The sequence below is a fragment of the Oncorhynchus keta genome, chromosome 3 (genome assembly GCF_023373465.1).
Source record: "Oncorhynchus keta strain PuntledgeMale-10-30-2019 chromosome 3, Oket_V2, whole genome shotgun sequence".
In the NCBI taxonomy this organism is placed as follows: Eukaryota; Metazoa; Chordata; class Actinopteri; order Salmoniformes; family Salmonidae; genus Oncorhynchus; species Oncorhynchus keta.
In genome coordinates, this window is record NC_068423.1 from 19,086,277 (window position 1) to 19,113,518 (window position 27,242).

At 40.4% G+C, this 27,242-nt stretch overlaps 1 protein-coding gene across 2 annotated transcripts in view; it reads right to left on the reverse strand.

Moving 5' to 3' along the window:
- Nucleotides 1–25,827, reverse strand: part of LOC118363424 (protocadherin-15-like) — a 318,783-nt gene extending 292,956 nt beyond the window's left edge. For both annotated transcript variants that reach the window (XM_052491888.1, XM_052491871.1), the window contains exon 1: nucleotides 25,365–25,827. The gene's annotated coding sequence lies outside the window, so the exon portion shown is untranslated. The remainder of the gene's footprint in view (nucleotides 1–25,364) is intronic.
- Between the last annotated feature and the right edge of the window lie 1,415 nt (nucleotides 25,828–27,242).

The following is a 27,242-nucleotide window of genomic DNA, read 5'->3' on the forward strand; positions in this document are numbered from 1 at the left end:
CCGGGTGCTATAAAGACAGTAGCACCACCACACTGCATGATATAAAGACAGTAGCACCACCACACTGGGTGCTATAAAGACAGTAGCCCCACCACAATGGGTGCTATAAAAACCGTAGGACAACCACACTGGGTGCTATAAAGGCAGTAACCCAACCACACCGGGTGCTATAAAGGCAGTAACCCCACCACACCAGGTGCTATAAAGGCAGTAGCACCACCACACCGGGTGCTATAAAGGCAGAAGCACCACCACACCGGGTGCTATAAAGGCAGTAGCTCCACCACACCGGGTGCTATAAAGGCAGTAGCTCCACCACACCGGGTGCTATAAAGGCAGTAGCTCCACCACACCGGGTGCTATAAAGGCAGTAGCTCCACCACACCGGGTGCTATAAAGGCAGTAGCACCACCACACCGGGTGCTATAAAGGCAGTAGCACCACCACACCGGGTGCTAGTAGCACCAAAGGCAGTAGCACCACCACACCGGGTGCTATAAAGGCAGTAACCCCACCACACCTCGCAGGTAGACTAGTTTACTTGATGAGATTATTCATATTTATCAAACGGCAGTCAATCATCAATCATAATGTCACCAGAATAAGACCCTCAATATTATTGGAAACGAGCATCAAACCTTGCACTTTCACCACCCTGTGAAGTTCATCATAACTTAATTCATCTGTAGCCAAATAAACTGCATGCTTTCCCAAGTCCTAGTAGGAGGACCGCACTATTGTCATCATGTGACTTCAAGTTTAATTCGATATGATGGTTATTATATACATTTTTGTGCAGAAAGGCGCTTCTACTGGCATTTCTCACATAATTAATTTTACCAACACAAAAAAGATCCCACCATGTCAAATGAACAAATTATCTGTAAGCATTTATACTTGTAACCGAAACTTCACTGCTGTCATTATTTTTTTTTTATATGCCTTTACTCGCATTAAAACTGTGGATGGAAACGTATTTCGTGTTAGAACAGCTTTCCCCCCAGGTTGCAATGGCAGAGGCATCTGTCGACGTGAACTTGAGCAAGTTCACCTAACCCTAATTTGCTCCATGGGCGCCATACTACTACGGCTGACACTAAAGAAAACAATACATTTCACTGCACCTATCCAGTGTGTGACAATAAAACCAGGGGGTGACAGTATGCCGGTGTGGTCCGGTACGGTGTCCCAGAAATATAAATAGTGGGTGAACGCCGTACCATAAAACATGAGCCTATCACAATAATCTATAACACTTTTTATCATTACCGCATGTCAGAGGCATGAAACATGAGTGAATGGACTTGAAAACTGGTGGTATAGCCTACATGGTCGACACCGAGACGCGTGCGGACAGTAGTGGACACATACATTATATACTGTATATACACTGAGTAGACCAAACATTAGGACCACCTTCTTAATATGGAGTTGCACCCCGTTTTGCCCTCAGAACAGCCTCAATTTGTCAGGGCATGGACTCTCAAACCAGTGCGCCCGGCACCTACTACCTGTTCAAAGACACTTAAACACGTTGTCTCAATTGTGTATCTATTAAAACAATTAAAAAAGTGAATTTGAGACCTAACGACAATCACAAAAAACCTTGAGGAAAATTCACTACAGGCTAAAGGATTTATGTCATAATTTTAAACATTTTTATGTTACATCTAAAAGAGTGAACATGAACATACTGCCATGAACATTTTTACCAACTCCTGGGCATTATCAGCATTGTTGTGCATGGATTGTGTGGGTATCTACAGAATGTTAAGCCAGTTGATTTGTAACAAAAGCCGTACTGTATGTATATTTATGTAATTGTCTGCTATAGTACTCTGGTTTCCATTAGGACCTCATACAATTGCAACATTTCAATTAAACCAATACAACTGTATCCCTGGACTGCAGAGATGATTTTTAATAGAAGATTAAGGCCAGCATTGTACAACTATCAAAATAGCATAATAATTCACAACATCAAATTCCGTGTGTGTTCATGTCAGACGATTAGGAGTGGATCTGCAGAAGCAGTGCTATACACACAGTAGACTATAAAACAAAGCCAGTCTAACATCCTCAAGCTAGCCTGTCACCTCACTTAGCGCAGCCAACTTCTCTGTCGAGCTAGAAATGCTAGCAATTTGTGAGATCAGGCGAGATTCCGAGCACTGAACTGAACGACACCATCATTTCCACCCAATGACAAATCTGGTATTCATTTAACTTGTGCTTTTTTTTGTCACACTTATTCCAAGCCTGTCATAGCATTTCATAAGTCATTTGTGGTGTTCGAACAAGCATGTACAATCCTATTTAGGTTTAATAAATCAGCTGGTGACCTTTCCTATGGAATGTATTAATTCACACGGCCCATTCAGCGCAAGCTCTTTATACTACTCTTTTGCATATTATGCTTAAATCCTCAGCACATTTGCCTCCAAAGTGGCGCAGCTGTCTAAGGCACTCCATTGCACAATTGGCCCAGCGTCGTCCGGGTTAGGGGTGGGTTGGACAGTGTTCCCCCCGACACATTGGTGCGGCTGGCTTCCGGGTTAAGCGAGCAGTGTGTCAAGAAGCAGTGCGGCTTGGCAGGGCCGTGTTTCTGGGGATGCATGGCTCTCGACCTTTGCCTCTCCCGAATGTGTAGGGGAGTTGCAGTGATGTAACTACCAACTAGATAACACGAAATTGGGGAGAAAATGTACCAAAAAAATGTCAACAATCAACTACTGACAGACAATGCTTTTCTGTTATTTTTCTTTTTACTGAAACGTCACCCTAGATCGTTGGAGAGCTGTCGTGACACCTATGCTTATTAGTCCTCATAATTGTTTCTTTGCACTTTCAAGTACTTTTACTGAATTGTTCTTAGCAACTGATGTTCAATACAGAAATAAATTAAATTGGAAAAACCTTGAAATAAATCTAAATCTTAAATTCTAATTTAAATATGAATGTTCCCTTTCTTCTGAAGGTTCATTGCCAAAACGGGGGTGATAGTGATTACCATGCTGAGGGTGTCCCTCAAGCATCACTAAAAAAAGAGAGGCTGGTGGAATTTCTCCCTCCACACTAATGATGGTGCCCAGCAATCCCAGGGCAATAAAAAGAGGGCATTATTTTAAAAAATGTGATGCAATGAGGACAAAGGAAGGAGGACACAGCCCCAGTAGTTTATGGTGGGTAATTACCAAGCGAATAATGTTCAATAGTAGCCTCCACACGCCCCAGGAGTACTACAGGCTGATGAAACATTTAATAGCAGGAGTTAATGTCTTTATAGATGAATTCAACCGTATGTTCACATCTTAAATAAACCAGTGGGATGTTGACAGATTCTTGGATCCAATGTCCTTTGGTGAAGAACAATGCAAGAGCAACGTCTGTAGAGACAGAGGCACGTCTCAATGAGAAGTGTTTGGGAGATGTCCTAAGGAAGATGCTAGTGCCTTCTACCCCATATCTAAACCTGTGTTAGGAGGTTGTTGCAGGGGGGTGGCAACGTTGAAAGAACTAACCGGTCTGCTTACGCCTCTATGAACAGACATTCATCCCTACTAGAGGTCAACCGATTAAATCGGAATGGCCGATTAATTAGGGCCGATTTCAAGTTTTCATAACAATCGGAAATCGATATTTTTGGACACCGATTCGGCTGATTTAAAAATACAATTTTAAAAATTACACCATTAAATAATATTTTATTAACTAGGCAAGTCAGTTAAGAACACATTCTTATTTTCAATGACGGCCTAGAAACGGTGGGTTCACTGCCTTGTTCAAGGGCAGAACAACATATTTTTACCTTGTCAGCTCAGGGATTCAATCTTGCAACCTTACAGTTAACTAGTCCAACGCTCTAACCAGCTGCCCCATGAGGAGCCGGCCTGTTACACGAATGCAGTAAGCCAAGGTAAGTTGCTAGCTAGCATTAAGCTTATCTTATAAAAAACAATCAATCATAATCACTAGTTAACTACACATGGTTGATGATATTACTAGTTTATCTAGCGTGTCCTGCGTTGCATATAATCGATGCGGTGCGTATTCGAAAAAAGGACTGTCGTTGCTCCAATGTGTACCTAACCATAAACATCAATGCCTTACTTAAAATCAATACACAGAAGTATATATTTTTAAACCTGCATATTTAGCTAAAAGAAATCCAGGTTAGCAGGGAATATTAACCAGGTGAAATTGTGTCACTTCTCTTGCGTCCATTGCACACAGAGTCAGTGTATATGCAACTGTTTGGGCCGCCTAATTTACCAGAATTTTACGTAATTATGACATAACATTGAAGGTTGTAAAATGTAACAGGAATATCTACACTTATGGATGCCACCCGGAACGGTTCCATATTTTACTGAAAGAATAAACGTCTTGTTTTCGAGACAATAGTTTCCGGATTCGGCCATATTAATGACCTAAGGCTCGTATTTCTGTGTGTTATCATGTTATAACTAAGTCTATGATTTGATAGAGCAGTCTGACTGAGCGATGGTAGGCACCAGCAGGCTCGTAAGCATTCATTCAAACAGCACTTACATGGGTTCTGCCAGCAGCTCTTCGCAATGCTTCAAGCATTGCGCTGTTTGTGACTTCAAGCCTATCAACTCCCGAGATTAGGCGGGGTGTGCGTTAGCGTTTCAAACGTCACTCGCTCTGAGACTTGGAGTGGTTGTTCCCCTTGCTCTGCATGGGTAACGCTGCTTCGAGGGTGGCTGTTGTCGATGTGTTCCTGGTTCGAGCTCAGGTAGGAGCGAGGAGAGGGACAGAAGCTATACTGTTACACTGGCAATACTAAAGTGCCTATAAGAACATCCAATAGTCAAAGGTATATGAAATACAAATGGTATAGAGAGAAATAGTCCTATAATTCCTATAATAACTACAACCTAAAACTTCTTACCTGGGAATATTGAAGACTCATGTTAAAAGGAGCCACCAGCTTTCATATGTTCTCATGTTCTGGGCGAGGAACTTAAATGTTATCTTTCTTACATGGCACATATTGCACTTTTACTTTCTTCTCCAACACTTTGTTTTTGCATTATTTAAACCAAATTTAACATGTTTCATTATTTATTTGAGGCTAAATTGATGTATTGATGTATTATATTAATGTTAAAATAAGTGTTAATTCAGTATTGTTGTAATTGTCATTATTACAAATAAAAAGAAAAAAATTGTAAAAAAAAAAAAATCGGCATCGGCTTTTTTTGGTCCTCCAATAATCGGTATCGGTGGTGAAGAATCATAAATCGGTCGACCTCTAATCCCTACACCCACACCACCCTACGTATAAACTGGTTGTCAGGACCCAACCTGGAAACTCTCCCACACACAAAAAAAATGAGGGTTCCTCAAGAGTTCTTTAGGAAGAGTGATGGTTCTATGTGGAACCATAATGACTCAAAGAACCCTTTGAGCTCTTGATGGTTCTTTGCATTTAAAAAAGGGTTCTTTCCTCCTTTATTGAACATGTAAATATAGGGGAAGCATCTCAGTATTTTGGGGTGTGGTTTGTGCACAGATCTTTTTGTGCAACTGTGAGTGAGAGTGTCCTTCCAGTTTATCTAACATGTTGTGTTTAGCTATTGCATGTTATATATGACTATAGCCAGTGATGGTGTCTTGTGAAAGACTTCTATATGGCCTTGTGTCAATTAAAAACAGTTGACTAAATCAGTAAGTGGTTATCAATTCTCTCCTCTGTTCCAGTTACTGTAGCTCACTAGATTCAACTTGTTCAATGGAACAATAATAACACCTAGGCAAGTTTAATAATATAATATGGCTGACCAGAATTAAATACACTGGTTCTACAAAAGGATCTCCATAAAGGTTCTTCAATAACCATAAAGAAGGGTTGCATATAGCCCCAAAAATGGTTGTAACCATTGCAGAACCATTTTTTGGTGCTATATAAAACCTTTTTTAATTGTTCTTTATAGAACCTTAGCAAAGGGTTCTTTATAGCACAATAAAGGTTCCATTTAGAACCTTATGAGCATGGTTCTTTATAAAAACCTTCAAAAAAGGGTTATGCTATGGTTGAAAGCCAAAGAACCCCTATCTGGTACCATTTAAAACCATTATTTTTTAGTGTGCAGATGGCTAGTTCAGACCCCAAACTAGCACTAACAGTCAAATGCAGCCAGTCGCTAGCCACAAATGTAGTATCTCTAGCTAGCCCCAAGTTCACACAGAATTATTTAAAACACACCGTGGAGCCTCAGGCAGTTGTTAAAGGTGAGTGTCTTAAATCCGTGATCAGGTACAGGTATTCAACACAGCCAATTCCTTCTGAAGGTTTTTGAATGCTACTGTCCTCAAATTAAGTAGAATTCACGACCTAACCTGAAAAGGCAGTCAAACGAGTGCATTTCGCCCTATAAATATACACTAATACTCTACTATCATGTGTGGAGTTTTAGGAAAAGGCATGCTCTCATTAGAGAGATTTTAAAAAAGCATACAGCATCCACAGATTCCCTATTCAAATGGATAGCGTGAATTTTTCGGCCAGACTTTTTAATTGCATGTCATCCATTAACTTCAAAGTGGCGTTGACAAGACTTTGCTGGATCCGTAAACCCCACTCACATCCCCACGCTCTGTACTCATTAGAGGCTCTCCCTCCTCATCCTGCTCTTTCTCATGTAGCCTAGTAGTGCCCATCGTATCTCTTCCTGGATGTTTCTTGCTTTGAGAAGTAAAACGACTGCTGGTAACAATCAACCCAAATGATTTATGATGCACTCTCCACCTCTGATCCTGTCTCAACCATGAGAATATGTATCTGTGTGGTATAATGGTTGTTACTGTCATTTTTGCTACCACACTGCCAATATATTGTCTTTTTGAGTGACCTTTTTTTTTTTACTAATCCTGTGTCTATTTCCCAGCTTGACTCTACAACCAAAGCCATGAAACAATATGTTCAAGTGTACAGTACGCCCACAGAGAAGTCTCAATACCATATGGATTTTATAAAGCCAATTGATTTGTTTTAAATGACTGAAGGACCTGTAGGAGTTCTCCTAATGTTCTAAAAGACAAAAGACTAGCCTTTTTGGACTGCCTCTGACAGTTGGATGTTTGGACTGCCTCTGACAGTTGGATGTTTGGACTGCCTCTGACAGTTGGATGTTTGGACTGCCTCTGACAGTTGGATGTTTGGACTGCCTCTGACAGTTGGATGTTTGGACTGCCTCTGACAGTTGGATGTTTGGACTGCCTCTGACAGTTGGATGTTTGGACTGCCTCTGACAGTTGGATGTTTGGACTGCCTCTGACAGTTGGATGTTTGGACTGCCTCTGACAGTTGGATTCCAAAGTAAGAGATAAATACACCCTTTTCCAGGACACGACACACTCACGTCGCGCACAAATGCCCGCAACTCTTGGCTGCGATAAGAAAGCCATTGCCATCTGCGCCCATTCAACATAAATCTAGTCTATGTTTTTATTACTTCTAAACAAAATGGCTTTTGGGGGATCTCATACACTCACAATGATGTTTCGATTCTTGCTTGAACAGTCGCTAAGATTATATTTGGTTGTGATCTTTGCAAAATAACTATTTGGGATGCAGCGGTTGTTAGCTAGAATGCTAGCGCTCATTGATATAGGCTGTCGCAAAAGCTAGCCAAAGAGCCATTTTACTGGTTGAAGTTGAAGTGTATTCAAGTATAATGCAGTTGATTTGATTTGATGACAAACATTATATTAAGCAAGACAATCATAATGAGCCTTAAAATCCAATTATAATCCAAAAGTAGTGTGAAATGCATTCATAAGCAGCATGTAAATATAGGCTTTTTTTTTTGCTGGTGTTCTATATTAACTCCTTGTTCTGCCACCAACTTGCGTGCATCACCATCGTGCGACAATGTTTTGTAAACACAGAAAGAGGTCTATACTCTAGCTCAGTGTTGCTCCATTTTTTTGTAAGGGGCCACTTTGGGTGAGACAATCATTCAGAGAGCTGCACAGATCTTTCATTTGTTATACTTTTCCCTTCCAATATTATCAAATTCAGAGCAAATTCAGAGCATTAGAGTACATGCAATTGATTTGATGTACAGCACATCACAAATATATACATACACACATCAAATAAGCTACATCACATGTACACTACCGGTCAAAGGTTTTAGAACATCTACTCATTCAAGTTTGTTTCTTTATTTGTACCATTTTCTACATCGTAGAATAATAGTGAAGACATCAAAACTATGAAATAACACATGGAATAATGTAGTAGCCAAAAAAGTTATGAACATTTTTGAGATTCTTCAAATAGCCACCCCTTGGCTTGATGACAGATTTGCACACTCTTGGTATTCTCTCAACCAGCTTCATGAGGTAGTCACCTGGAATGCATTTCAATTAACAGGTGTGCATTCTAAAAAAGTTAAGAAGGAAATCAATTCCACAAATTAATGCATTTGAGACAATCAGTTGTGTTGTGACAAGGTAGGGGGTATACAGAAGATAGCCCTATTTGGTAAAAGACCAAGTCCATATTATGGCAAGAACCGCTCAAATAGGCAAAAAGAAACAACAGTCCATCATTACTTTAACTTGTTGGGGCCGTGGTTCCGAGGTGGGAACATAAATCAGCGGAAATTTCAAGTGCGCCACGTATAGTTTTTGATAAAACTCAAACTTTCATTAAAATGCACATACAATGTACTGAATTAAAGCTACACTCGTTGTGAATCTATCCACCAAGTCAGATTTGTAAAATGCTTTTCGGCGAAAGCATGAGAAGCTATTATCTGATAGCATGTATCCCCCAAAATACTTCGTCACCTAACGACAGATTTTGCGATAGCCGGGGGCTACTCAAAACGCAGAAATAAAATATAAAACATTCATTACCTTTGACAAGCTTCTTTCTTTCTCCTAGATGTCCCATAAACATCATGTTGGGTCTTTTTTTCGATTAAATTGGTCCATATATAGCCTAGATATCGATCTATGAACACTGTGTGAACGGAAAAAAAATAGCGTTTAACGTAACGTCATTTTTTTAAATTAAAAAAGTCGACGATAAACTTTCACAAAACACTTCGAAATACTCTTGTAATGCAACTTAGGTATTAGTACACGTTAATAAGCGATAAAATTGATCACGAGGCGATGTCAATTCTATAGGTGTCCGTCTGGAAATGCTGTCCTGATAAATCTCAACCAAAATATCCGGTCGGATACAAGAAGAAATGGCTTGTCTCTTCTTTGTTTGACCAAGAAACAAATCATAGGCAAATGACAAGACTGTTGACATCGTGTGGAAGCTGTAGGTATTGCAACCTCGACCTCATTTAATCCGGTTCACCTTTAACAATCCTTGGAAGTGGCGCATGGATATTTTTTTCCATTTTCAGTGATCAGATTTTCCTGCACTTTTCGATGAAACGCACGTTCTGTTATAGTCACAGCCGTGATTTAACCAGTTTTAGAAACGTCTGAGTGTTTTCTATCCACACATACTAATCATATGCATATACTATATTCCTGGCATGAATAGCAGGGCGCTGAAATGTTGCGCGATTTTTAACAAAAAGCTGCGAATTTTCGCAGCTTCCCTAGACATGAAGGTCAGTCAATCCCGAAAATGTCAAGAACAGTGAACGTTTCTTCAAGTGCAGTTGCAAAAACCATCAAGCGCTATGATTAAACTGGCTCTCATGAGGACTGCCACAGGAATGGAAGACCCAGAGTTACCTCTGCTGAAGAGGATAAGTTCATTAGGGTAACCAGCCAGAAATTGCAGCCCAAATAAATGCTTCACTGAGACATCAACATCAACTGTTCAAAGGAGACTATGTGAATCAGGCCTTTACGGTTGTATGGTTGCAAAGAAACCACTACTAAAGGACACCAATAAGAAGAAGAGACTTGCTTGGGCCAAGAAACACGAGCAATGGACATTAGACCGGTGTAAATTTGTCCTTTGGTCTGGAGTCCAACTTTGAGATTTTTGGTTCCAACCTCAGTCTTTGTGAGACGCGGTGTGGGTGAACAGATGATCTCTGCATGTGTATTTCCCACCATAAAGCACGGAGGAGGAGGTGTTATGGTGTGGAGGTGCTTTGCTGGTGACACCGTCTGTGATTTATTTAACAAGCATGGCTACCACAGCGATACACTGTCCCATCTGGTTTGGGCTTAGTGGGACTCTCTTTTGTTTTTCAACAGGACAATGACTCAACACACCTCCAGGCTGTGTAAGGGCTATTTTACCAAGAGGGAGAGTGATGGAGTGCTGCATCAGATGACCTGGCCTCCACAATCCCCCAACCTCAACCAAATTGAGATGGTTTGGGATGAGTCGGACCGCAGAGTGAAGGAAAAGCAACCAACAAGTGCGCAGCATATGTGGGAACTCCTTCAAGACCGTTGGAAAAGCATTCCAGGTGAACCTGGTTGAGAGAATGTCAAGAGTGTCCAAAGCTGTCATCAAGGCAAAGGGTGGCTATTTGAAAAATATGTTGATTTGTTTAACACTTTTTTGGTTACTACATGATTCTATGTGTTATTTCATAGTTTTGATGTCTTCACTATTATTTGACAACGTAGAAAATAGTAAAGATAAAGTAAAACCCTTGAATGAGTAGGTGTTCTAAATATTTTGACCAGTTGGATGAGCGAAAAATGTCCCTTCTGCTCCTTGACTGAATTCATTTGAAATGTATTGTCTGTTGTTGCTATGCTTGTGAGGCAATCCAGGTGTGCATTTTTTGTCAGTTTCTCTGTTTTTGATTCACAATATTCATTGTTGAAAATGTTGCTTCACATGAATAAGTCCTGACAAAGAAAATGGATGTCAACTTTTACACACACTGCTTCAGAAGTGGATACTCTGTGTCTGACAAGGCTACAGAAATGGGTAACACCTGCTCCTTGTTCACCTTGCAATGTGTCATTTGCCTGCAGCTCCACTATCTCACTCTCTATTTCAGCACAGTCAGGACAGAGGCTTGTGATGACTGGGGTCAGAGAAAGGGAATCTTAATGAAGTTGAAAAACTCCTTGTACTTGGTGATATCCTTGAATCTTGACTCAGACTCCAACTCTTCCAACACACACACAAATGCATCAAAGTTAACATGTTGCAGTATGTCTGGGTTGGATGTGGCTCTGAGTTTGGGGAAATGAACAAACTGTCTGTTAGGTATGAACAGTGTAGTGATTTTATTTTGAAATGCTGTGACCACATGCAGCATTTTGCTCAGCTTTTCCTTGGAGCTGGAGATTCACCGTGTTCAGGTGGCAGGTGATGTCTGTTAAAACAGCCTTAATATCCACTGTGGATCATCCAGCTCTGGCTCCTCTCTCCCCTTGCTTGCAACAAATTCCTGGATTTGAGGGAGGAGAGAGAAATCTTTCTAAAACTCTGCCACAAGACAGCCATCTCACCTCATTGTGAAATAGCAAGTTGCCGTATTCTGTCTGGTATTCCTCCAGCAAGTCGCAGAACTGCCGGTGATTCAGTGCCCTCACAATAATAATGTTCACCATGCGCACGACTTGCTGCATCACATCCTGCAAGTCACAGTCTGAGTTTAGCCATAATTGTTTCCTGATGAATGATACAATGAAAGGTAACACATTCGGGAATATCGTCTCTCTTTCTCATCAGGCCTGAGTCCCTTCTCCTTGCCTTGCGTGTTTGGGCTGCCGTCAGTGCACACAGACGCCAGATTGACCAGTCAATATTATGAAATCTGCAAAAAAATTTAACAAGGACTTTCAGAATATCCTCTCCCTGAAGGGGCAGTAAACGTAAAAGTTCCTCTCTGAACGACTCGTTTTGAGGGAAGCGGACCCAAACACATAATTGAGTAATGTCACTTACATTAGTGCTTTCGTCAAGCACAATAATGAAACACGGCACCAACAGTAATCAGTTGCTTACCGACGTCCTTGCCGATTTCTTCTATGCGTCTAGTTAGGGTCGAGTCTGAGAGCCGCAGTCCCTAGATTTGCTTTAAAATAGCTTCCTTGTTTGGGAAATCAGCATACAATATTTTGGCTGAGGCCAAAAAAAACATTCTTTGACAATCTCCGCGTCTGTGAAGGCCTTCTTGTTTCTCGCGAGTATCCAAGCAATCTCATGTTGCCTCTGTCGTCTTCTCTGCAACAGTGCCAGATCTGTCCATCATTTGTTGTTGTCCTTTGAGCTGTCCCTTGGGTTGTGTTATTCTGATGTTTCTGAGGTTGCTTTGTGGCGGATATGTTGTGTCAAAGTGGGCAATGTGTGACTTGAAATGTCGCTCTAAATTTTCTTGTTGAAAACAATTGACTGTCTAATGGCAAATAAGACAAAGTGAGCTAGTCCCATCATGCAGTATAAAATAAATACTTGTCTCTCCATTTCTCTTGGAACTTTGTGTTCTTCTTGAATTGACCGTATCCTTCTCTTAGCCACCGGAGCCATGTTAGCCACGTTAGCTACATTAGCTAACTGCATTTTCCCTCAGCCATATTCCTGATTCTCCGGTGGTTGTTCCTTCATAGCTGTCATGTTGTTCTCCAGCTCTTCCCCCTCATTTTCATTGTCCATAGATTTATGTTTATTTTTTACAACGAAATCAATCCATGTCGACCAAACTGCAAAATTAGCTAGTAGCAAACTGATATGTGTCAGTTGCTGTAGCTGAGCAGTTGTGTTCTATTTCGGCAAACGTTCTATTTCGGCCTTTCTGTTCAAAAGCTGCGCTATACTGCCATCTATCTGCCATCCAGGGAACAATAAATCAAATCAAATTTATTTGTCACACATGGTTAGCAGATGTTAATGCGAGTGTAGAGAAATGCTTGTGCTTCTAGTTCCGACAATGCAGTAATAACCAACGAGTAATCTAACCCTAACAATTCAAAAACTACTACTTTATACACACAAGTGTAAAGGGATAAAGAATATGTACATAAAGATATATGAATGAGTGATGGTACAGAACGGCATAGGCAAGATGCAGTAGATGGTATCGAGTACAGTATATACAAATGAGATGAGTATTGTAGGGTATGTAAACATTATATTAAGTGGCATAGTTTAAAGTGGCTAGTGATGCATGTATTACATCAAGATGCAGTAGATGATATAGAGTACAGTATATACATATAAGATGAGCAATGTAGGGTATGTAAACATTATATTAAGTAGTATTGTTTAAAGTGGCTAGTGATATATTTCACATCATGATGAAATCAATTCCCATTATTAATGTGGCTGGAGTTGAGTCAGTGTGTTGGCAGCAGCCACTCAATGTTAGCGGTGGCTGTTTAACAGTCTGATGTGTTGAGGATCAGCGGGGTGGAGATGTTGTTACCTACCCTTACCACCCGGGGGCGGCCCGTCAGGAAGTCCAGTACCCAGGTGTACAGGGCGGGGTCGAGACCCAGGGTCTCGAGCTTGATGACGAGTTTGGAGGGTACTATGGTGTTAAATGCTGAGCTGCAGTCAATGAACAGCATTCTCACATAGGTATTCCTCTTGTCCAGATGGGTTTGGGCAGTGTGCAGTGTGGTTGCGATTGCATCGTCTGTGGACCTATTTGGGCGGTAGGCAAATTGGGTGTCAGGTAGGGTGGAGGTGGAGGTGATATGGTCCTCGACTAGTCTCTCAAAGCACTTCATGATGACGGAAGTGAGTGCTACGGGGCGGTAGTTGTTTAGCTAAGTTACCTTAGCTTTCTTGTGAACAGGAACAATGGTGGCCCTCTTGAAGCATGTGGGAACAGCAGACTGGGATACGGATTGATTGAATATGTCCGTAAACACACCAGCCAGCTGCTCTGTGCATGCTCTGAGGGCGCGGCTGGGGATGCCGTCTGGGCCTGCAGCCTTGCGAGGGTTAACACGTTTAAATGTTTTACTCACGTCGGCTGCAGTGAAGGAAAGTCGGGATGCCCAATGAGTACCACTCCTCTAGCTATATGTTTTTACCACACATTATCTTACTCTTATTTGGCTGAAGAACGGATATGACGAGTCTGAATATATATATCTGTGAAGTGATTTCCTACTTATTAATAATTAATCATCATGAATGAAATCATTTATTGGTAATCACCGCAAGCCACAAATGTCATCAATCATCCATGTAATCCTAGAATTCGTCAAATGGTGCTAAAATGGTCTGACTGACACCTTTAATGTTACATCCGGGTGAGCTCTGATCAGTTTTAATAAGAGTGCTGGTAGCTGTTGTGGTACTGAAAGTAACATTAGCAATGGTAGTAGTAATACTGGTAGTACTAGTCATTGTCGTCGTCATCATCGTCAGGGCCGGATTGGACAGATTGGCCAATTCTGGGGGAAAACGTGTAATTGGGTGGGCTTTGACACACACAAAAATATGTTTTGTAGATAAAACGCCGAAAAGGGTGACATGGCTGGCGGCCCATGATTCATTTCTGTTGTTGTTTTTTGCGCAATTTCTCTGTTATACTTATCTATAATGAGCCTTAGGCTGATCAGCGGCAACGGTTGGCCAAGAGGGGATGGCACGGTTGCCTGATAGGATGAGCTGAGGTCATGCACAGAAACATTCAAAGTCAAATGCAGCATCAGCAAAAAGATCTGCTCCAATTCTCTCAGCCAGACAGACAACATCATGGATCGTAAAAAATAGAAAGGGTACCTATGAATGTAGAAAGATCGCTTTCTACTTGGTCACCTCTCATAAAAACATCCTGTTTTTGGGGGCGGCTAAAACCAGGATTTGGTCAATCAGTAAGGTGCATTATCCTCATGATTCCTGTATGGAAGGTGTCTGACCTGGCCCCTGCAGCCTCACTGCTGTGATGAGTGAGCCACTCTCCTCTCCCCCACCCCATGTGCTCAAGAGAAAAATGCATTCTGATTGTATAACATTTCAACTATTCAGCTCAATAGCAACTCTTTTTACAATAGCGCGTGAAATGCGCACCGGCCATTGCGAGGGCATAGGCCTACTGGTCTCGTGGGTAGTAGCTCACAACTTCAAAGTGCTTTAGGACATTACATTTACTATTGGATGAATAGATGGCTACCGGCATTGGGCAATCTAGTTCAAATCAAATGTATTTATATAGCCCTTCTTACATCAGCTGATATCTGCTGATAAGCTGATAAGTGCTGTACAGAAACCCAGCCTAAAACCCCAAACAGCAAGCAATGCAGGTGTAGAAGCACATTGGCTAGGAAAACCTCCCTAGAAAGGCCAAAACCTAGGAAGAAACCTAAAGAGGAACCAGGCTATGAGGGGTGGCCAGTCCTCTTCTGGCTGTGCCGGGTGGAGATTAACTGTTATAATGTGTTTTGAGTTTCCACTTCCTCAGGTGTTAAACCCCAAATTAATTAGCCTATGATATTAGTTTGGCTATCTTATATGTGCACTATGTAATTAATCTCTATAAAAATCTCTATAGTATCTCTAAAGTAAAATATACCTATAGTCTAAATATATTGAATCATGCATTCCTGCTTGGATGTGTTAAATGAAACAAAGTATTTCCTGAATACTTCAGTAGTCTATTTATTATACTTCTTAATAAAGTACTATGAATGACTTTATAAGATAATTACTTATGATGTGGGTCTGACCCAAATCGTGGACTGGTGCCACCACCTGTGGCAAAAAAATGTTTTAAAAAAAGTTAGCAGCACCAGTGATACCAGGGGAACATGTTAGTCTGGAGCCCTGTAATGTAAAGAACACTTAGGGGAGGTGCTGATTCAGAAGAACATATAAAACAGGAACTCATTTGCAATATAGCCTAAGTCGGTAGCTTGGCTTTTATAATGTATAAGGATTTTTTATTTCACTTTTATTTAACCAGGTAGGCCAGTTGACAACAAGTTAGTAGTAGTATTTTAAGCACACAGACAGACAGCAAGAGACAAAGAATAAGAAGCGACAGCAGAGAAGATGCTGAGACTGGTAGACAGCACAATAGGGAGGCAGATGGTGAGTTGGCGGCACACGCAGTAATGTGTGTTGGTGTGGATAAAATATCAGGGCTGAATTCTTGTCTCATACGCCCATGGTAGTAGTGGTAGAAGTACTTAGAGTCAGTAAGCGAGGGAGGCCTTTGACTTAAATGTTTTCAACACTCGGTGTTAATGGAAAACAATTCCAGAAAGAGCAGTATTTCCATTGATACATCCTTGAGATGTTTCTACAACTTCATTGGAGTTCACCTGTGGTAAATTCAATTGGTTGGATATGATTTGGAAAGGCACACGCCTGTCTATATGAAGGTCCAACAGTTGACAGTGCATGTCAGAGCAAAAACCAAGCCATAAGGTCGAAGGAGTTGTCCATAGAGCTCTGAGACAGGATTGTGTAGAGGCACAGATCTGCGGAAGGGTAACAAAACATTTATGCAGCATTGAAGGTCCCCAAGAACACAGTGGCCTCCATCATTCTTAAATGGAAGAAGTTTGGAACCACCAAGACTCTTCCTAGAGCTGGCTGCCCGGCCAAACTGAGCAATCGGGAGAGTAGGGCCTTGGTCAGGGAGGTGACCAAGAACCTGATGATCACTCTGACAGAGCTAGAATCCTCTGTGGAGATGGGATAACATTCCAGAAGTACAGTGGCCAGACAAAAGCCACTCCTCAGTAAAAGGCACATGACAGCCCGCTTGGAGTTTGCCAAGAGGCACCTAAAGAAATAAGAATCTCTGGTCTGATGAAACCGAGATTGAACTCTTTGGCGTGAATAACAAGTGTCACACGTCTGGAGGAAAAATGGCACCATCCCTACGGTGAAACATGGTGGTGGCAGCATCATGTTGTGGGGATGTTTTTCTGCGGTAAGGACTGGCGAGAATAGTCAGGATCGAGGGGAAAGATGAATGGAGGAAAGTACAGAGAGAGATCCTTGATGAAAACCTGCTCCAGAGCGCTCAGAGCCTCAGACTAGGGCGAAGGTTCACCTTCCAACAAGACAACGACCCTAAGCACACAGCCAAGACAACGCAGGTGTGGCTTCAGGAAAAAGTCTCTGAATGTCCTTGAGTGACCCAGCCAGAGCCAGGCCTTGAACATCTCTGGAGAGACCTGACAATACCTGTGCAGCGACACTCCCCATCCAACCTGACAGCTTGAGAGGATCTGCAGAGAAGAATGGGAAAAACTCCCCAAATACAGGTGTGCCAAGCTTGTAGTCATACCCAAGAAGACTGGAGGCTGTAATCACTGCTAAAGGTACTTAAACAAAGTACTGAGTAAAGGGGTTGAATATGTGATATTTCAGTTTATTTTGAATAAATTTGCTAACATTTCTAAACTAGTTTCTGCTTTGTCATTATGGGGTAATGTGTGTAGATTAATGGGGGGGGGGGAACTATTTAATCAATTTTAGAATAAGGCTGTAACGTAACAAAATGAGGAAAAGGGGGTCTGAATACTTCCCGAATGCAGTGTATTACACTAAGAATAGTCCAGCACCACCAACCACGACACACTTCTTCATTTCACAATGTATAAATCAAAGCACTCTGAGATGGAGTGCCAACGCCAAGGTTTCCTCACGCACCCACTACATAACTTGATCATCTACATTGAAATAACAACCACCCCTGAAATTGAATGCTTTCTAGTACGGTGTGCATAAGAAAAAAAACATCTGCCATTCACATATACACTTCCCTACTTCATTTATTCAGACAGTGAAGCTAAAAATGTTGAACTATACTCCATACTCCAGCATTTTGGATTTCAGATCAAACATGTTTTTACGTGGTGACAGTACAGTGTCATCTTATTTGAAGGTGTTTTCATATACGTATATTAGGGGTGGAAATTATTTCACTATTCAAATAATACATTTCTTCTGGATAATTGAAATAAATGTGTTGGATTTTTTGTCTTTTTTTTCTCTTACCTCAATGGAGACTTGCTCGCGAGAGAGAAATGTTTTCAATGCCAATAAAGCCCTTAAATTGAATTGAATTGAGAAGGTGATGGGGTGCGCAGCGCTCTGCTTCTTCAGCAGGAGGAGGGGGGGGGGGGGTGAGATCGGAGCAGTGGCCGTTGTGTTGTGGCATATTTCCCTCAGATTACACAGAGCCACAAAGAATTTGAAAACAAACCCAATTTTGATAAACTCCCGGGTAAATACTGGGTAAATTACCAGTGTGCAATCACAGCAGCAAGATGTGTGACCTGTTGCTACAAGAAAAGGGCAACCAGTGAAGAACAAACACCATTGTAAATACAACCCATATTTAGGTTTATTTATTTTCCCTTTTGTACTTTAACTAGTTGCACATAATGACATTTGAAATGTTTAATATTTTGGAACTTTTGTGAGTGTAATGTTTACTGTTAATAAACAAAAGTGAAATAAACAATAAAAAGTATCTACTTCACTTGCTTTGGAAATGTTAGGGCGGCAGGTAGCTTAGTGGTTAGAGTATTGCGCCAGGAACTAAGAGGTTGCTGGATGAAATCTCGGGCTGACAAGGTAAAAATCTGTCATTGTAAATAAGAATTTGTTATTAAGTCACTTGCCTAGTTAAATAAAGGGTAAAAAATATATATTTAAATACTAACATGTGTTTCCCATGACAAAAAAAACCTTAGAGCGAGAAAAAAGAAGAAGAAGTTGATACCAGAGGTTATATATCATACCATCTGGTAGTGCCGGTCTTGACTGCATCGTATTGTTGTAAAGAAGCTAGCTAGCTAAAGTAGCCAAGATAACTGAGCCTATTTTTCAGTGCACCCTTGTCTAAAAACAACTCCATTCATATTAGAGGTAGACCGATTAACCGGAATGGCCGATTTCAAGTTATCTTTATTTAACTAGGCAAGTCAGTTAAGAACACATTCTTATTTTCAATAAGGAGGAGATGCACTGCAGTTACTTTTGATTTTGACCCCCCTCCCCCTTTGTTCAGGGGCACATTATTCCATTTATGTAAGTCACATGTCTGTTGAACCTTTTCAGTTTATGTCTCAGTTGTTGAGTCTTGTTTTGTCCATACAAGTTTTTGCACATGTTAAGTTTTCTGAAAATAAACGCAGTTGACAGTGAGAGGACGTTTCTTTTTTTGCTGAGTTTAGTCATTTTGTTCTAGGAATATAGGATCAAATATTAAACTTTGACTAAATGTTATGCACTAAGTGAATTTGTCCAAATACGTATTACACCTGAAGTGCTTTAATTTCTAAACGTTAAAACAGATGTGAAAATACCCTCAAATAAAAGGTGACATTCTGTAGGCTACACACTAAAAAATGTTGATTCCTCAATGGTTCTTTGGGAAGGGAGATGGTATGTGGAAATATACTGACCCAAAGAACCCTTTGAGATCTTCAACGGTTCTTTATAGTTCACAAAAGGGTTCTTTGCTCTTTTAGTGATAATTAAAATGTGGGGCCTGCGTCTCATTCGAATATTTGGGGGCGTGGTTTGCGCAACCATGAGTGAGAGTGACATTCCAGTTTATCTAATATGTTGTGTTGTAAGTGACTAGAGCCAGTAAAACTAATGTATAGTCTTGTGGTTATGCTCTCTTCAAGGGCCTGCAGCTATTTCAGAGCTGGCACACCTGATTCAACTTGTTATTAAACACAATAATAAAACTTATGGAATATTAACAATATAATAAGGCTATTAAACCAGATCAAAAAACCCTGTATGGTTCTACAAAGGGTTTTAACCATAGCGGAACCCCTTTTTAGGGCTATATTTAACCTCTTTTTAATGGTTCTTCACTGAACTGTAGGAAAGGGTTCTTTATAGCACCATACAGGTTCAATTTTAGAACCTTATGAGCAAAGCTCTTCATAAACCTTCAAAAACAGGTTCTAAATAACAAAGAACGGGTTCTGCTATGGTTACAAGCCAAATAACCCTTATTTATCTTACATTCATCAAGTTCTAATCATCCAAATAATTGCAAGTCCAAATGCAAAGACATTAAACTCTGTTCAAGCCTAAAAACAAATTACAAATATAGGGCACCTCTTAAAATGTTATAAGTGATGCTGCCAGCTCTTGAGAGCGAGATTCAACACTTCTGAGCAACTATGAGGACCAGCAAAAAAAAGCTCAAGAACACAGCTAATGTGATTGGTTAGAGCGCCCAGCCCAGGTGGAAGCAGGGCTTTAATACAGTATCACCTGGCGAGATAGAAATGCATTGCAGTGAGTGGATTAGCCTATCAGAGGGTGGGACACAACATGGGTATGGCCTCTTCCGCTTTCAATCGCTGCAAATATTTCAAATGAAACATTCCTAAAAAAAACGAATCTGTCAGCAACAAGAGATAATGCCAACTTTAATAATCACAGAATAATCTATTCAAGGGGGATGTCCACCCTATGCATGTCTAACAAATGGTCATAATGAAGGTCATTGCACCATCTACGGGGTCGGTAGCACCGCTTTTGGATGTTAACAAGGCAACACTCCTTAACTCCTCCTCTCCATCTATGGGGTGGCAGGTAGCCTAGTGGTTAGAGCGTTGAACTCGTAACCGAAAGGTTGCAAGTTCAAATCCCTGAGCTGACAAGGTACAAATCTGTCATTCTGCCCCTGAACATGGCAGTTAACCTGCTATTCCTAGGCTGTCATTGAAAATAAGAATTTGTTCATAGCTGGTTCAACAGTGCAAAAGAGAACCTCCCCCTGACAGTTATATTTTCTCTTTTCAGGATCAGAAAGCAAGAAACGCAGCTCAGGCAAATATTTTACACTTGCTATGTTAGGTGATTATGACCCTACAAGATAAGATAGGACGACAGTAGCAAATCCTTATATCTATGATTGAGCGTAGTTTACTAAGACAAGGGAAGACAAAAGGCGAGAGTAAATTCCTTGAAAAACTGACATTGTCAAAGGGATGCTTTTGAACATTCTGTGTCAATTTAACTTAAACCCCTGGCTCATAAAGGCGGTCACACAGTCATTATAATGTAATGACATAACGCATCAACAGGTGTGTATTGCTGCAGGAACGCAACGGAGCCACTTCTCAGAATGTTGCTTGTTTAATAAAGTTGAGATCAAATCTGAATCAATGTCTCGCAAGATCACTTAAATGGTTATTCTACATAGGCCTAACATACCGAATATAATGGCATAGTGTAACGTTACTGCTAGACAACAACAACACTTAAATAGGCTAAATAGACCTTGAGTATGTGTTTTGATTGACACAAAATAAAAGGTAGGCTGTAAGCTAATGAATACCATCTTCTCTAAAATTCGCTCAAAACAGTAGTAGGCCGACATCATTCAGGAAGATCTAGCTGCATATCCCCATGAAACTGATTGAGATCAAAATGGTCGGCATGCGGATTCAGCTTGGACGTTTCCCCTGTAAAACGTGAGGAATCATCAATCAAGATTGACAGTGATATTGGCCTACTTTGAAACGAGGGCCTAACTTGGGTGTTTGAGTGTAATATAAACATTTTCTTTGAGATAATATATTACTTGATAGGCTACCTGTCGGTACAACTTGGATTGAGAGGATATGTCATACATTGTTATTTTTTTATATATATTTTTTAAATAGCACTCTGGCCCTTACAAGAATAGCACTACACCACTGATCATAACACAGACTAATAAAGCATTGTTTAAGTCAGCAAGTTAACACCAGCAAGAATGACATTTTAAGTTACACTCAGTGCTTCATTGTAATTATAATGCAGACATCAAATCATACAAAATTCGCAATCCCATAAAACCCCTATGAATCCATCATCGCTGTATCATACATCAGAAATCAACATGTGGACTTACAGGGTGCCGTTTGAGATAGACAGGAAACTTGTTTTGAAATATATCACAGCTTTCATGTCTTTCCTTGGACACATTTACCATCGCCTGCTATAAAGAAGATACATGACTTTCACTGGCTGGAGATAAATTCATCAAATATTTACATTTAAAATACACAAAAATCTAAATGACAAATCCTCAACAGATGTTGCTTCGGTAGATTCAAACATGTTGATACGAGAACAAACAAGCATTGTATTGTGTGTACGTGCGTGCAAAAGAGAGAGAGAGAGAGACAGTCTGAGTATGTTAAGGCTAGAGTATATGTAATGAACACATTGGTGGCCTGTCTATGAAAGGCTTCAAAACATCCAATGTGTGCAACACAGTTCCTTGATTTTGCAGAACTTGACTAGAGATTACACAGCATGATACCTTGTGAGAAGAGCGAAACGGGCCATATTTTAGACTTCACCAAATTAATGAGACATTCAGTCAGCTTTGCAGAGGGAATCACTTTTGTATGCAGTATGTACTCCATCTTTGCCTATCAACCACTTAGACGGACACACATTCCATGATACCCTAAAGGGATAGCCGATCCCAAATCAAAGTGTCTTGACTTCTGTATACCTCAAAGGGGGTCTAAAGTTAAACGGAGACATTTGAACCTCAATCCCAGATGAACAGGAAAGATTGGCAGAAGCTAATTCGATACAATCACATGTTGCCAGTCTTTCCCAATTCATGTGGGATTGAGATGCAGAAAGCAGATAATAGGATTCACTCAACAGATGGGGTGGACCGCAGACTCAGTTTAGGGTAGGAAAACGTCTGACAAACGTTGTGGGCAACATATTATATCAACTACCATATGGGGCGGCAGCGTAGCCTAATGGTTAGAGTAGTAACCGAAAGGTTGCAAGTTCAAATCCCCGAGCTGACAAGGTACAAATCTGTTGTTCTTCCCCTGAACAAGGCAGTGTTCCTAGGCTGTCATTGAACATAATAATTTGTTCTTAACTGACTTGCCTAGTTAAATATATGGATGTGGGGTATTTAATTGGCCTTTGTTTTCTGTTGGTCAGTTGTGTATACTCCAGCCCTCTACTCCCATGCTAACACTATTGGAAGACCATAACAAAATGCAGGGGAAAATGCTGCTTCTTATTAGTCACCTTTTCTAACAGCCAATCAACATTTACATTGTTGTGTCATGAGTACTAGTGTAATTTAGACACACTCTTAGATATATTGCAATGGGTTTTCCAGGGCTTTCTACAATACAGAGCAATTTCTAAATCCAAGATTAAACACCGAAATTAAGCTATAGACATGTTGGGCCATAAATACTGAATCAATGAAGATCGGTGTATCTTGAATTAGACTTTCATTGAAAGGACAGTTTTTTACTTTATGATGTCACCTAAATGAAAGCACTGCATTGTAAATGTCACCTAAATTGAGCTTTAACATGTTTTACTGGATATAGTGACGACAACAATTTGAGTGGTTTGAATATTAATTTGCTTGGATGCACAAGCCTTCAGTTGTTTTAGATTGTATATACAGATTGTATATACAGATTGTATATACAGTATGTTAAACTTCACACACTCTGCATTGTGTCCTGCTACACTGTGGAAGATCACAACCTGGTTTCAGAGCATTTGGTATTATTCTGTACGTATAGCCGAGACGCACCATTTAGTTTGATATGTTACATTTCGTATGGTATGTATTAATTTGTGGATGTCCATCACACATTTCATATGATATGTTACGAATTACCAAAACATACAATGTTTTGAATTTGCAAAACCTTAGCTAGCTGGCTAACGTTAGCTAAGCTTGGGGTTAGATTTAGGGGTTAGGATTAAGGTTAGGCTTAAATTTAGAGGTTAAAGGGTTAAGGTTAGGGGAAGGGTTCGCTAACATGATAAGTATTTGCAAAAGTATCTAAAAGGCAGTAAGTAGTTGAAAAGTTGCTAATTAGCTAAAATGCTAGAGTTCTCCATGATGAGATTCAAACTCTCAAACCCTTGGGTTGCTAAACATTCACGTTACACGACCACCCACCCCGACCAACCACTGTACTTAAATTGTCTTACATCCGTCTTATGTAACCATACCAAACGAACATATACCAATTTGAGTATTTTGGGGGATTTACATTTACTATGTTACGTCTAGTTTGAGACAAGGCTCAAGAGCAAATCAGTCACATAAACCCACATCACCACAGAGGGAGTAGATTAGTGACACACACACACAGCATATTTCCAAAATGGGCGAGATTATTTTTTTTAAACATATTTCCTTTATAGATTATCTTTGAACTAACATGCGCTTTTGCACGAAAATACGTAAAATGCTGTGGACAGCACACTGTATACTTTTTTAATTAGTTGAACATATGATACAAGTTAACACCATAGGCACATACAGCAACTATGTTGAAAATATGCAGCATGTCACTTGCTCACATGAAGGTTAGATGTGACATGAAAGAGACCCCCTTAGCTTCTTGAATCTCTGTCAATACTGCAGGTGTCAAACAATGACAGCCTTGCTCCCACGTGAAATGCCTTTGAACTCTGTAATCAGCCTTGCCTCCATCCAGGTCGGACTCAACGTACTGTAGTATTTGTGATGCAGATGGCTGTGTTCGCCATTCATTCACCAAAACCGTAATCAGAAGCAGAGACAAGCCAATTCAAATCATATTTCAGGTCAAACCAGAGAAACCCCAGCTTTAACATAAAGCATTACAGTATTTCACAGCATCTCCATACAGTCATCTATTTCTATGGCTATAATGTAATCGTATCTAAGATCCAAACCTCCATATTATGTAGGTTGTTGCTTTTTTTAAACTCAACTTAGGTTCTTCAAGAGACAAAGATCTTTCAAACATATCCATGGGGTAGGGAAACCAGACATGGTGCAGTGTGTGCATGTGTTTGTGTGTGGGTATGTGTGTGTGTGTTTCAGAATATAAATCATCTGAACCCTCAACCAACAATAAATGTAATCAATGACCCACTGAAGAGTCTCAGGTGGGCTGGTATGGCCTTGCCATTTCAGGGAAGCAGTTATTGTGACATCCTTCAGTCCCGAAGGCTACTTGTAGAGTGGTTGTATTAATGTAAGGCTCATCCCACATCAAAAGAGCAAAGCATGCTATGAACAGGCTAGAACTATGAGAGTTCAGACATAGGAGTTTCACAACACACTACACATGAGAGATACCTGAAGATTCAAGTGGACCTTCAAATGAGCAATGTCACTGAGAAAAAAAAGGGAGGGAGAACAGAAATCTTTTAGTCTACCTATGAGACTTTGCACAACTGCCAATCACGCCAGTAGTCTAATAGGTATATGTAGGCGTCATCAGGAATGACAACCTCTCATTCATTAGCCTTCTCTGTGCACATAGTTCTCATTGTCCACCTACTGAGATCAAAATAATATATTAGCCGAGGGATGCATCAAAGAAAATGCATTGCAGCAAATGACGTGTAGCCTACTGAATAACAAATGAACATTTCGGACAGGCTGCATGGACACCTTTCTTGCAACAAAAAAAAATAGGAAAAGAAACGACCCTACCTTAATACAGTGTCTTCAAAATAGAATATAAGTTTCCTCTGTAAACCACGAAGCGTCTGTGACAGACTCGGGCAAAATTAGGGAAAGCATGAATGGGTTGATATTCCTTCACTTTTGCTGCTCAACCGAGAATATTTTAGAACGCTATGGCGGGAGAACGGATCAACGCCATCCAGCGAAGCTCGCTTCCTCCAGAGCACTTGCTGAAGTTTCCCCTTTGCGTCTCCCAGCGAGCAGTGGCCGCCTTCTCTGCTTTTACACGTCAGGTTTCAGTCCTCATATAGACAGGGAAGAGTGGCGGTGAATGATACATCATGCCAACAGATGCTTTTCTCTATTCCTGTCAGGTGAGCGATTTTTTTAGAACGGTGCTTGTAGTAAATGCGCCGGTATAAGCGAGAAACGGAGTGTGAGGGAGAGAGGCCATAAGAACCTACATCTTACCACCCAATGCTTTCCTTGATCTCCAGCGCCACCCTCAGCGGTAACGATTTTAACCAGTCAAGCGGAGTAAAAATTAAAACAACCGATAAACACCTAACAGGTGGGGCGATTCTGTGAAATACGGCTCTATTTCAAGTATGTTATTCAACATATTTAATAATAATAATAATTCAATATCAAAATCTGGGATAATAGCAAACATAGGCAAACTTCACCCTGCACACCACAATCTCATTATCTAAAATAATGTTGCAAGGTATACTGAAACTTCAGTACATTTTCGATAAAAAAAAATGAACGGTTAGGTACTACATTGTTTTTGTTATGTTCAGGAGACCGACTTCTGTCATGTGTCTCCCTTGATTGAGAGGATCAAGTCTGTCTATCAGCGCAGTCCTCATTATAGTGTGTATAGTCTGCTCCACTTACTCATTCATTTCTCAAGTGCTGCATTAGCTCCCCAGTTCCCACTTACGCTGCACAGAAGTTAACACACATGAATAATGCAACACAGCATGTTGAAACTGTTCATTACTGTTCACAAAACAATGTCCATAAGCTAGAACATTTTTACAATGCAAGATGATACTTGTAGCTTCCAGCTTTAATTGTAGGCTAGCTTACAGCTGAATTCACTACCCAAGTATTTTGTTTGTGAAAATATGCTGATTTCATAGCTGATTGTCACCAAAAACGTTATTAATTCACTTCCTCCTATGCCAACAATAACTGCCTCGCAAATGACATAATTCATTTCTTGAAGAGACCGACGCATAATTGCTTCTTCTATGCAAATGTTGTTAACTTGCACAATGAAAGATGTTCTCTTAGTAGTTGCCAATAAACATGGAAAGGATTGTTTGTCATCTGTAGCCCCATGAAGTCAGCTACAACAAGTTCAATAACTCAATGCACACACTCCTATTGAATAATACACATTCACCTGTATTGTGAATTGACCCAGGCTACATCTTGATTTAACCAGTGTACCAGTAGATATTTACCATTAAAATAAATGTTCACCATTCTGCTGTTTTGTAGTTAGATTGGTAAAACAAAGTCAAATTGATTGTATAATTAATTAAATGAATGCATACATGGCTGTCTCTTAAAAAAATGAACAGAAAAATGTTCAAATGTAATGATATTGAACTCAAAAGATGCCCAATGATTAATTGAACAGAGCAGTAGATAATTTTATCTGTCTGGATCAAGTGCCATTCTGTAACTGGTTAAAAAGCCTTTTTTTCTGTTATCATTTTGGTATCGAGTATCGTGATGGTATCGAGTATTGTAATATTAAACCTGGTATCAAAGTCAAAATGCTGGTATCGTGATAACACTAATAGGAAACCGAGGGAGGGAAAGTAGCCTTGAAAGTACTTGTGAGTGAATGTCATGGCATGCAAAACGGTGTGTTTGTTTTCCTGGTCA